Source organism: Palaemon carinicauda, chromosome 8, assembly GCF_036898095.1.
Source record: "Palaemon carinicauda isolate YSFRI2023 chromosome 8, ASM3689809v2, whole genome shotgun sequence".
In the NCBI taxonomy this organism is placed as follows: Eukaryota; Metazoa; Arthropoda; class Malacostraca; order Decapoda; family Palaemonidae; genus Palaemon; species Palaemon carinicauda.
In genome coordinates, this window is record NC_090732.1 from 154103614 (window position 1) to 154115712 (window position 12099).

Genomic DNA, 12099 nt, shown 5'->3' on the forward strand with positions numbered 1-12099 from the left:
TCAGTATTTTATTTGCTTCAATTGATATCTTAATGGTTGTTGACATTTGACGCAACTGCAAATTTACATTAGGTCTTAGGTTCATATAAAAGGAGATTAAACCTTAGCATTGTCACCATTATCTTTTAACGTATCAAATATCAATAAAGCTTGCATTAATTGTCAGCAGCCTGGTGTAAGCAACAATAAATATCATGTGATGTAAAACTATTAAAGCAAGAGGTAGGTGTTGTCAGAAGATACCTTTTTAAGGTAGGATTGAAATTTCTTACATTAACAAGTTACTTTTATTGCAGTATTGCTGAATTTGGGGAAGTATCATCAAAATATCAGGGCTTAATTAAATACTTATATTTTTAGCGATCATGACGTCACGGGACAGTTTTAGAATTATATTGATTGATATTTTAGGTTTTGTTCCATTTACAACATTCATAAATATTGTTTTTTCTTATCAAGTCTGTGTGTTGTTCCACATTCAAATGTTTTGTTTCTTCATTTGCTTCATAATATTCGTTACCTGTATCTTTAAAGATTTACAAATTTTGCCAGATTTTTCCATTTCTTTTTCATTTGAAAAACTTGAATTTTTTAAAAATCTGAACTATCAACTAAATTCAAATACTTTCAATTTAAGCAGAGGGAGTAAGAAATTTTTACAATTAATCAGATATAGTAGACCTGTTATACTATTGCATTTGCTTTCTAAGAGATTTGGGTTTTTTAATTTCTACCAGAATCATTGGAGTAAATTGTCCTAATAACTTCATTAGTGAAGCTTGAAGTCTTCTAAAATATTCCAAGCATTTTTAGCCGAGAGAAACACGTAAAAGAAATATTTCTAGCCCTACCAACTAACGATAATATATTGTCAAAGATTTGTGCAATTATGATAATAAATCAGCAAAAGATAATCCTAGTTGTATTTTCCTTGATAATTTGATTACCAAAATTACTGTCTTTGTTGAAATACCTAACGTTAAAAATGTCTAAAAAGTACTGTGAAAGTACACCTTTCCAATTTGCTGACATTTATTAAAGAAATAATCAGTTAATTTATATTTTACTAGTTTAAAGGATCAAAATATATTTGTTTAATTATATAGAGATATAGAGATGACGTCATGACCAAGCTGATTCTAAATTGATATGATTTTGTCAAATCATATTTTCCTCGGATGAGAAATTTTCTCAAATTTTATACTGGTCTGTTGATTATATTAATGGATAATTGTAACTAGAGTAAAAATACAATATTTCCTTGAAAAAAAAAATGGTAAAATTCCTGGAACCATCAGCTACTGTTAACGCCCAAATTTTTCTTCCAGAAAGCCGGTCAGTTGCCGGTGACAAGTGATTGGAAGAAGATGGCTGACAAGTCCTGGATATTCGTGAGGTCTGGAAGAGAAGTCAGAGGTCCTGGTGTGACAGGAGTGTTCCCATATACCTTGGATCAATGAAGTATTGGCTCTTGTGCTGTAAAATTTTATACGAGATGAAGTAGCACGATATTGGTCTTCAATGGAAATTGGAGGAAAAACAAAAACTCGTGAATCTGCATTCTTGAAACTCGTCATGGAATTAAAATCTTAGCTGTCATGGTAAGTAGTCATAAAAACATATCATTCGGGGACTTGTTGAGATGGTAAATTTTTTTTTACAATTATATAGGTGTAATTTACTCTAAGGTATCTTTTTTTCCATTTTTTTGAGATGTAAAGTGGTTTTTGTATTATATATAATGCTCTACTGGTTACTGTTGAGGGCATATGTTAGAAATTTTCTATTTCTAATAACTTCCCGGAAGTTTTAGGAAATTGAGCAGAAGCGTGTGATATTGGGCAAAAAACTTTTTTTAGTGATAAAATGTTGCATTTATATTTTGTAAAAATAATTTTATTCTAGGCGTTAATTATTAGCATATCAGTTTTACGAATTTGGAGGCATAGTAGCCCAAGATATTTTGGCGAAGTACAGGATTTTTTACTTAATACTTGCATATAAATTAGCCACTTCAAAATAAATTTATACTTGAAGCTATCGCATAATTTACGGTATTTTCAGTTTCATAGTTTTAAAAGAACATCTGCTTGAAGACACTTATGGGTTTTGTTAGAGCTAGGTGGCTCGCTTGTTTAAAAGGAGAGTTGTTTCAGAAGTATGATTCTGTAACAAAACTTTTCTGGCTTATTTTAAAACTAACTTGCCGAATCATTAATTTCCAAATCGGAGGTACTTTCAGTTGAGAAGACTGCAAATGTAATACCAGGATTTGCTGTTCAACATGCATTAATGAAAAGGGCGAGGGTGGCAAAAAATTTGAGTCCTTGGGAAAACGGTACTTAGTTTAAGGTATTATAGAAAAATGCGGAAAAAATCTAATAACGGAAGGCAGTTTTATATAGAAAACCAGTTTTCTTCTAAAATGACCTTAATTTCCATTGCCAATAAATGATACACCTTAATGTATCCTGCGGTAATGGGGCCACGCAATGGGAACTGGGGTTTTTGGGTGGGGAAAATTTACTGGCTAATCAATAAATTAAGGTAAAACTACCTTTTCCTTATACATTATTTTCGGGGACGCACAATAAATCCAAAAAAGTGGGACCCTATTCCCTGAAATGTTTCACTTTCTATTTACTTTACAAAACACGTCTATTCCGGTTCGTAAAGTGTCTTAAGTACATTTTTTAGTTATCTTTTAGGTAAACTTTTTTTTTTTTCCCTGAAACTCGACTGTGAAGATTGCCAAGACAAAAGTGTCAATCGTAAGGTTAGGAATTGAGATTTGAATTTAGTTTATGGGAAGAGGGTCCGGGGTCTTGCCCTCCGCTAAGTCTCTTGTTCGTAGTGTATTACAGCCAACTCTTCTTGTTGGTGCGGGCCTTTCCCTTGGTCGGCCCGTAGCGCTAAGTCTGTGACCTGGGCAAGGTTGTGACCTAGGAGGATTAATACTCCAAGTTTGTGACTTACCCCCGGCTAGGTCTGTGACTTGGGAAAGGGGTTCGGGGCTTGCCACCCGGTTTGGTCTGTGACCTGGGAAAGGGGGTTTGGGGCTTGCCACCCATTTTGGTCCGTGACCTGGGAACTACTAGGTTAGATTAGTTGGGTGTTAGGTTGTGTGGCCTTTTACTTATCTCAAAAGTTTTAAATAATCAGGGTTTTCCTGTCTCCTCCCACCCAAAGTCGCAGGTTCCCATCTGTGTGCGTCGGGAACGGAGGGATAACAGGGGAACAGTTTGAGGTGCAAATGTTAAACATGTTGAAAACCCAAGACATACTGTAAGGAAAAGTAGTTTTTTTTTTTCTATTGGGAATTTAGTTATATAATTTACCTTATTTAAAGTCCTCATCTTGTCGAGAATTCCAATTTTTCCTTAAATGAGAAAAAAAGTTTTGCTTAGCCATTAACCTTTATTATATCCTGAAGATTCTGAAATCTTCGGAAATATTAAAATTAATTTTTCTTGGCTTTTTTTTTATTGCGTAATTGTCTTGAGGTTTTGCAATCAAACTTAATGCGTTAATGAACGTGTCATCCCAGTGTGTTTTGGGGTGGGGTTACCACTATTGTACTGAAAGGGGCACTGCACGCATTAATAAATGGAATATGCAAGTCCCTCTGTCCACCCTTGGCTACAATTTCCCGCCGTTGAATGACCTTTCCGATCCCAGAACCGGGTCAGATGGCTCGGATTCCATGATTCCAAATCCTAAAATCGTAGTTGGTAAAACCTATCCTAAAGTCTGGTATTTGTCTTTTACGAGTCTTGAAAATTAGAGCTTGGAAAGGTCTTTTTTTCTAGTTTCAATTTTTAAACCCTCTAATTAGCTATTGTTAAAAATTTGCATTAAAACGGTAAAATACCTGTCAACATTTATTCCACGATTTTTAGTTTTAAAAATTGATATATTGATGTAAAAGAGTATAATGGCCTCGAACCTGTTAAAGATAATAGAGTAGGGTAAAATTACGGGCGACTGTATTTTACTAGAATACAGCAGATTACAGCATATTTTGTATGGAGAATTAAAGATTAAAATTACGGGTTTTAAATTATACATTTACGTGTATGGCATGCAAAAGTAACTATGTCTATGAAATTTTAATTTTGCGTATAGTGTCCCATAGGATTTTGATGAAAGGGGTTAATCGTCAATTTATCAAACTCCTAGGATGTTAATTATCTTTTATAAATGCAATTTTTTTGAAAGCTGGACATATCTTTTTTTTGGGGAGGGGGGGGTAATAAAATTTTAAACGTAAGCTAAGCAAGCCACTGCAGAGCAAAGGCCCTTTGAGGGCCGTGTCATAAATGATATAATTATACTTTGTCATTTACATGAACCAGGTATTTTGCAACCTTTAGTTTGAGCGTTTATAAATATTCTTAATGTTGCAAATTCCTAGGTTTATGTATCCACTCAAACTCCTGGTTTTCCACTGGGGTCCCCCAGTTTTTGTGGTGGGTAGTAAAACTTATGGACGGGTGGTTTGCCTCAATATTCATTATAAGGAATGGTTAAAAGCACAAGATAATAGGAAAATTATCTGGTATACTTTGATTTCTAGCCAACTGGTATTTGCTGTAAGAAATGGAAGAGTGTTGGTCATTTTGAGTATTTTTCTAACTAGTGGGGCCACTACCTAACTAAAGAACTAAATATTAATCTCATTTCATTGTGAAAGTCTTATGGTTTACTTTTTGGTTGTTTATATTCGCTTTTGGCAGTTTTATTTTTTATTACTGGCTATTGTCTCCCTAGTATTTTTACAGAAGCCGGATTTTTTTAAAAAGGCATTTTTAACCATCCGCATTAGTTCCAAGAAGTTTACATTGGATATTCAATTTTTAAATTAGTTTATTTAATTTTGGGTATTTAACTGGTCTTTACTATCATTAAACTGTTCAGTATATAGTAATTGTTGCTCATCTAAGTCAAAACTATCCCTTAAGTAATGGGCCACACAATTATCGTGCTCATCTCAACCATGTACTGCTTAGCCAGAAGAGAGGAGTAATGAAAATTATACTTGGGAGTGAATAGTCAAGGGTCAAAACCATTTGAGGGATGTGATGAAAGTCATAGGCAACTATGGTTCAATGTCACGTCACTTTCACAAACCATACATTTTTAAAACTGGTGATTGTTTTTTATTTATTTCTGATATTGCTGCAAATATTTTTCTTCGCCCAAAACTCCGGTTTCTCATTGGAATCCCGCATAATTGGTATTTGGGGTGGGGTAGGAAAATTGTGAATGAATTATTGATAAAGCTCAGGAAAACGTGTTGGAAAAGTGTGTGGTTCGTGTAATTTGTCTAGAAATTAAAGTATAAAATGGTGTAAGTGCAAAGTAGCTTATGACAAAAAGTATAATGGTAACTTAACCAATCGTCAGTTGGTTATAAAGCATTGAAAGTCTTGTAGCCTTGTATTTTGAAAATACCCTGTTAACTCCATAAATTTCATAACGCAAGCACAAATTAGATTTCTGAGGATCCCCCTCAATAACTGCATTATATTACTCCCTACTTGACTGGTCTCGATAGTTACGTTCAAGTTGTCGTAGCGGTGACATTATTGTGAATTAAGCAATTTACACAATGGTAATGCTTCAGGTTTCTGCTACTAAGTCGAATCTTAACGTGCTGCTTGAATTGTATGAAGTTGTATAAGCTCTTGATTTGCAGTGTGTGGTTTTTTTTTTTTTTTTTTTTTTTTTTTTTTTTTTTTTTTTTTTTTTTTTTTTTTTTTTTTTTAGGATTGTCATTTATATATTGGTTTCTTGTATTTCTATATCTTAAGGCCGTCAAATTGTAAATACAAACCAGGTTTTTATGTTGTCCTTCCCATGGTGACCTTGTTAAACGCAAAGTGGTGGTTTTAGAATATTTTAAGCATACCATAATATATCTACAGTAAGGTGATAAATGTTAACTTAGTCCCTCTGGATACGGCTAGTTGCCGTGGTAAATTCTAACTTAATTTAATTGAACTGGAGTTACTTAAATGGATTAGTATATACGATCCCGTAATATCAAAAAGAAACTTCAAAATGTCTCTAGTTAAGTTTACTAGAGATTGCTCTGAAATTTACTGTAGCAATTCACCATTCATAATAGGAATATGAAGGTTTATAACGTGTACGATAGTGTATATAACGTTTACGATACCGTGCATTTGTCATTTACCTCTGGTTACGCTATTTAATTTAAATATTTAGGTGTAAAAATGTCATATAGGGTGCAGAATTTTTCCTTTTGACAGACCTAGGAAAAACTATACACAAAGCACATGTGTTTACGTACCCAATGCATAAAGTATCTTTAAGGTGGTTGTGACCTGTTTGGTAACGTCCCTGACTAGTGATCTTCAGACTGGGGTTAAAGTTCCGCTCAAACTTTAAATCCCTCGGGTGATGCAACCTTAGCATCCTTGCGAGCTAAGGAGGGTGTTGGTTTTGGGAGCCACCTACAGGTCTACCTGCTGATCCTCCTTGGCCCTAGCTTGGATGAAGAGGTAGCTTGGGCCTTGATCATATCCATTTATGGTCAAGTCTTTAGGGCATTAATCTGCTTGCTAGGGCAATGTCACTGTCCCTTGCCTCTGCCATTCGTGAGTGACCTTTAAACTGATGTAGACTGGAGTTGTAGTTAGCTATGTTTTATGTCTGTGCAGAAATCTGATGTGGTTTGTTTCCAAACTGGCTTATTATTCAAACTTTTTTTTGCTGATGTCAAGCACTTCCTTTGAACAGAAAATGTATTGCTTAATCTTGGACATTTAGCTAATCATATCTATTGGTGGAAGTTTTCAACCTTAAAAATATTTTTATATAGCTTGACGCTGAGCTATCAATATTCGGGATCCATTCACGAAAATTACTTTGTTTACCTCTTAATTGTTGATTAGCAAGGGAAGTGAAAATTTTAGTTATATAGCCCATCTTTTAAACTGACTGCGCTTAGAGTATTGTTTTGAGAAAAGTGTGTCTCGCTAAAGATATTGGAAACTTTCCCACCCAAACCTCGCTAGAGAACTGACTTTTTTTTTTTTTTTTTTTAAATCTTTGACAACCTCAGAGTTGATACAGATCTAAATGTGGTCTTTTCGGGTATACTGTTTATGTAGTCAAACTGTATATTATCATTATTATTGTTAATATTATTATTAATTGCTAAGCTACAACCCAAGTTGGAAAAGCAAGATACTATAAGCCTAGGGGCTCCAACAGGGAAAATAGACCTGTAAGGAAAGGAAACAAGGAAAAAAGTTTCAAGAACAGTAACACTAAAATATCTCCTGTATAACTATTAAAATTTTAATGAAACAAGAGAAATAAGATAGTGCTAGAGTGTATCCTCAAGCATTGTATTGCTATTTTAGCCATTGATGGCGTAACGTAACTACTCTCTCCATTCATTCTAAGAAATATTAACACAAATGGTCAGGGGATAGTAGTCTTCATTAGTGATAGGTCTACTGAAACGTGCAAAATTTGAAGGCCTTAAAATGCAGCTTTATATAAAGTTTTAAATTCCTTTGTGTAGTCCTTGCCATAATTATTAGCAAGCTGTCATAAATATTAAATTTTTCTTAAACTATAGTTCATAGTAAGATGTTGATTAGTAATTTATTTTAGAGCTAATGTTTTGTTTTTTCATATCAAAGTATTTCACAATTTTAGCTGTTGAACAAAGTTTAGGTATGACATATTTCTCTCTAGTAAGATGAATAGCACAACCGTAAATGTGTATAATTTGGTTTAATCATGTGAGACCTTCCACATAAAATTGCCAAATCGGTAAATATAGTATTTACCTTTTTTCAGCAATTGGGTAGATTCTTAAGTTATGAATGGGAATTTCAAACAGCATTAGTCTGGACTAAGTATTTCAAGTTTTATTGAAGCATTCTATTGCTTGACAAAATGTTGAAGTTTAAAGTTTGTCCTTAAGGGTAGTATTCTGGTCTAATTTTTCAATTAATCCAAAATCTCATGGGCTCGGTAATAGCGAATCCGCTCACATTTCAGGCTTTTTTACCCAACAACAGTTCTCCTCTTTAGATAAATCTCAAACCTGTACTTTGCCAATTTGATTTTCGTTCTGCACGCAAATTGCATTTCATTAAAAAATGTCCAAGTGACAGACAAGAGTGATTTTTAACCGTATGCTGGATTACTCCGAAGATAGCTTAGCTTTCAATCAGCCACGCGTTTTAAATCCATTCATTGGTACGAAATTAAATGGATGGAGGATGAAAATTGTTTAACCATCTCAAAAAAACAAAATATAGAAAATTATTTCAACTGGGTAACTAATGTCGGTCGAGAAATTAAATGTCCAATGATAACTTATGAGAGGCTAAAAAGAATATGTTGTGTACGTAATGGTAAATGGAATTAGATATTCGCTCGTTGGAATATACCAATTCTCATTTTGTAGGCTAAAGCTTTGCAAGGAATATTAAGAAAAAAGTTCAATGAACTTTACGACGTATAAATAAACAGGTTATAAAATGCTTAAAATGGTCACAAAATCTTTAAGACAATAGGAGCTTAGGGATGTAAAGTTTAGTGTTCTGTAAGTTTTATTAATTTGTTTATTAGTCCTAATATATTCTATCTAATTAAAATGTAAGCTGGGGGTCCCTCAATAATTGTAGACCAATGCTAAAAGAAAATTATTACAAAAAATATAAATTTCTAGCATATGACAATTTAAATTGAAGCTACAATAGTGTAAACCTTCATATCAGTCATTTGCATAATCTTTTAAAAACCTTGCAGTTTCAATTATAAGATTTAGTTCATGGCATAATTGCAGTATTGAATCATTAGTGTTATTAAACTATTTAGCATTGCGGAGTTGATTGTGGCCTGGAAAGGGTGAATACCACGGATGACCAAAATTATGAAATTCATACCTCACAATGAGCTTAGTGAACTGTCGTTTATATAACAAAATAGGGTAAATTAATCGCTAAGTGTCTTAGTTTCTAGTTTCGAATTAGACCTTTCAAGATAATTTACCGAAATTGCCGTGCTTTTCATTTTGTTTAAATAGATAATTTAGAATTACGTATATAAGAGAACGTGTCCAAAAGTTAAAATTCTTGACATTGACATGGGCTTTGTGGATTTTTGAAAAGAGGTGACTTTAAACTGTATGTATGGATAACTAGTTTGTTGAGGGGAGGGGAGCAGTTTAGCAGTTACTGTTGTGATTAACTAAGCACCCGTATAGCTCTTCCTTGAGATTTTAAGCTTTGCTTTTTTAACCAAAATAATTCGTAATGGGTCTTGAACTCTGTCAATATCTTTTGATAAGAGAAGTAAATATCAAATGAACGGGTAAAAATAAGATGAAAATCGGCTGACGGTAATGAACTGGTATGCAATATTGCGCTATTTCTCAAGTAGCTTCTATATCTACTGTACAGTTACTCAACTTGACATTGCTAAAATGCTTTAACCTTTAAAGCTCTGTAAAATATCAAATTTCTTTTACCAGTATTTAAGGTATTTGTTGCATCGAAAGCTTTCCTATAAGGCGTAACTCATCTTTGAAAAAAAAAAAAAAAAGAAAAGGATCAAAACTAAATCTCAAATTACGAGCCAAGATAAACAATGACAGTTGGGATGACGGATGATTTGGTAATTAGCCAGTCATAAAACAGCGAACCGTGAACTAGCGAAGGCTGTGAAGTGTACATAAACTCGGCAAATAAAAATGTTTGTAATAAAGAATTTAGGTCCGCTATTCAGTTTTTAATTATTCCCTTACTTTAAGCGTTTTAACTTGGGAGAACTATATTTCTTCGGCATACATAAGTCATAATTGAGAAGGCACATATTTTAACTTAGGTCTGCCGATAATAAATTATTGCTAACGAACAGAAAGAGTAGTTAAAGCTAAAAAGTATTGTCATCTAATACAAATCCATTATGAAACTGATAAAACAAATATTTGTCATTTGATTAGTTATTGTCAACAGAATTCCTGTAAAATCTAAGCATTGAGTAAGTTTTAATGATTTACAATGAATTGTAATACATTATTTGGTAATTAAATTTTAATCCTTTTTAGGTGAACAGAAGGCAAGGCAAGTTTCATGGGAGAGATGCATTAATGTTTGAAGAATCTATAGTATGAAGTACAGTAATATATCTACCATGGCGCTTCCCCCAATTTTGGGAGGTACCAGATATCAAAAAAGAAACCAGGGTATTTTACTCAACGTTCCTGTTTGACAATGGACACTCAAGGTTAGTTGGTATTGCTAGGGTGCCACTGCATATCCTTCCTCATTTCCACCACAAATGAAGACTCATATGCTGACTCCACTACTTCCACTACCTCAGCGGTTGCCAAGGTGAACCCAGGTAACAGGGTATATCGGAACTGTCACAATTGCTCGCCGTTCATTCATATTTCTAGCAGGCTCTTTGGCCTCGCATCAATCCTCCTGTCACGTAAGGCCTTCTTGACTCCATCCATTCTTCCAAACCTTTGCCTTCCTCTTGTACTTCTCCCATTAACTCTTGCATTGATCACCTTCAGCAAATGACCATTTTCCATCCTCACATTATAGCCAAACCACCGCAACATATTCATATCCACTCTAGCTGCTAATTAATTTTTCAACTATTCTGAACATCACAATTTCGTTCCTAGCAATATTCAATAGATACACCCGCCATACTCCTCATTCGTATTATCTTGAATACATTAGTTTTTATTCCCCACAAGTTTGATCTATAAATCGGTTGATACAATCACATTTTCACAAAACTCTTTACATTCATCCCTAATCCTATATTGTTTACTACTTCCTTCACTGCCCCGACACTTGACATCCTTCATTTACGGATATTTGCTTCCACTTCACCATTTGCAGCAAGTTCAGCAACAACAGAATCTACACTTAAACTGATCTACTTCTCTAATAGCATTCAATCTAGACACCACACTCCTCTCATGCATCTCTTAACTGCATCAACTCTCAACATCCTTCTCACATAACCTTTCAATCTGATACTAATAAATCCAACTTCAGTCTGCAACCAATACAGTATCATGTGCAAACTACTAGTTCACCTCTTATAGCTCCATCAACAAACTGAACCACCATGGCGACATCACACATCCCTGTCTGCTCCACTCACTGGGAAGTTCGCTCCATTCCCTATCCTAACACGTGCTTTACTGCGTATGTATACTCTTCACCGCTTGCAACAACCTCCCACCAATTCCATAATACCTCATCACATTCCACATGGCTTCCCTATCAACTCTCTCGCAAGCTTTCTCCAGATCCATAAATGCAACCTATACCTCCATACCTTTTGCTAAATATTTCTTGCATACCTGCCTATAAAAATCTGATCTATACATTCCCTACCTCTTCTAAAGTCACCATTTACTTCTGTTTTATCCTTAATCCTTTCAACACGCTATCATACACTTCAACCATGTTCAGCAAACTAATAGTCTACTCCTAGAATTACAACTCATGCACACTCCCTTACCTATGTGTAGCGGAACAACACATGCAATCCACTGACACCATCGATAACATAACATATATTAAACAATGAAACCAGCCATTCCAGTACAGTCACACCCCTATTAATTTAACATCTCAATCCACACAACATCCATTCCAGGTGCGTTTCCTGCTAGTTTCATCTAGTGCTCTTTTCACTTCCTCTTGGTCTCATATTTATCTCCAATCACTGGCACCTCAACAACTAACAGCAATTACAGTATGTGCATCCCTATTATCCTCAACGTTCAGCAAACTTTCAAAATATCCAGTCCACTTATTCCTTGCTCATCACCTTTCAACCTTTTTTCACCTTTGCTATGATTGAAATTTTGACTATGTGATTGAGTGACTAAATTTTTTTCTATACATTTGAGTGGCTATGGTTGACATTGTATTGTACATTTGAGTGACTGGTTGTTTCTTCAATATGGTTAGTGCTTCATTTTCTATGGTTCGCATTTCTTGATTGTGTACTTAGTTACTGTTTTTAGTATGTGGTTAGTGTTTCTTGAGCATTTGGGTCAGTGTTACCTGAGCA

The 12099-nt window shown here is 34.4% G+C and overlaps 1 long non-coding RNA gene across 4 annotated transcripts in view; it reads left to right on the forward strand.

Annotated features, from left to right (window-relative positions):
* The window catches only part of LOC137646038 (uncharacterized), a 34824-nt gene that overhangs the window by 19019 nt on the left and 3706 nt on the right, over positions 1-12099 (forward strand). For 2 of the 4 annotated variants that reach the window (XR_011045383.1, XR_011045382.1), the window contains exons 2-3: positions 1329-1601; positions 10100-10278. This is a non-coding gene — a long non-coding RNA (uncharacterized lncRNA). Of the gene's footprint in view, positions 1-1328; positions 1602-10099; positions 10396-12099 lie in introns of all 4 variants that reach the window. The other 2 variants (XR_011045384.1, XR_011045385.1) reach the window with 2 other exon arrangements.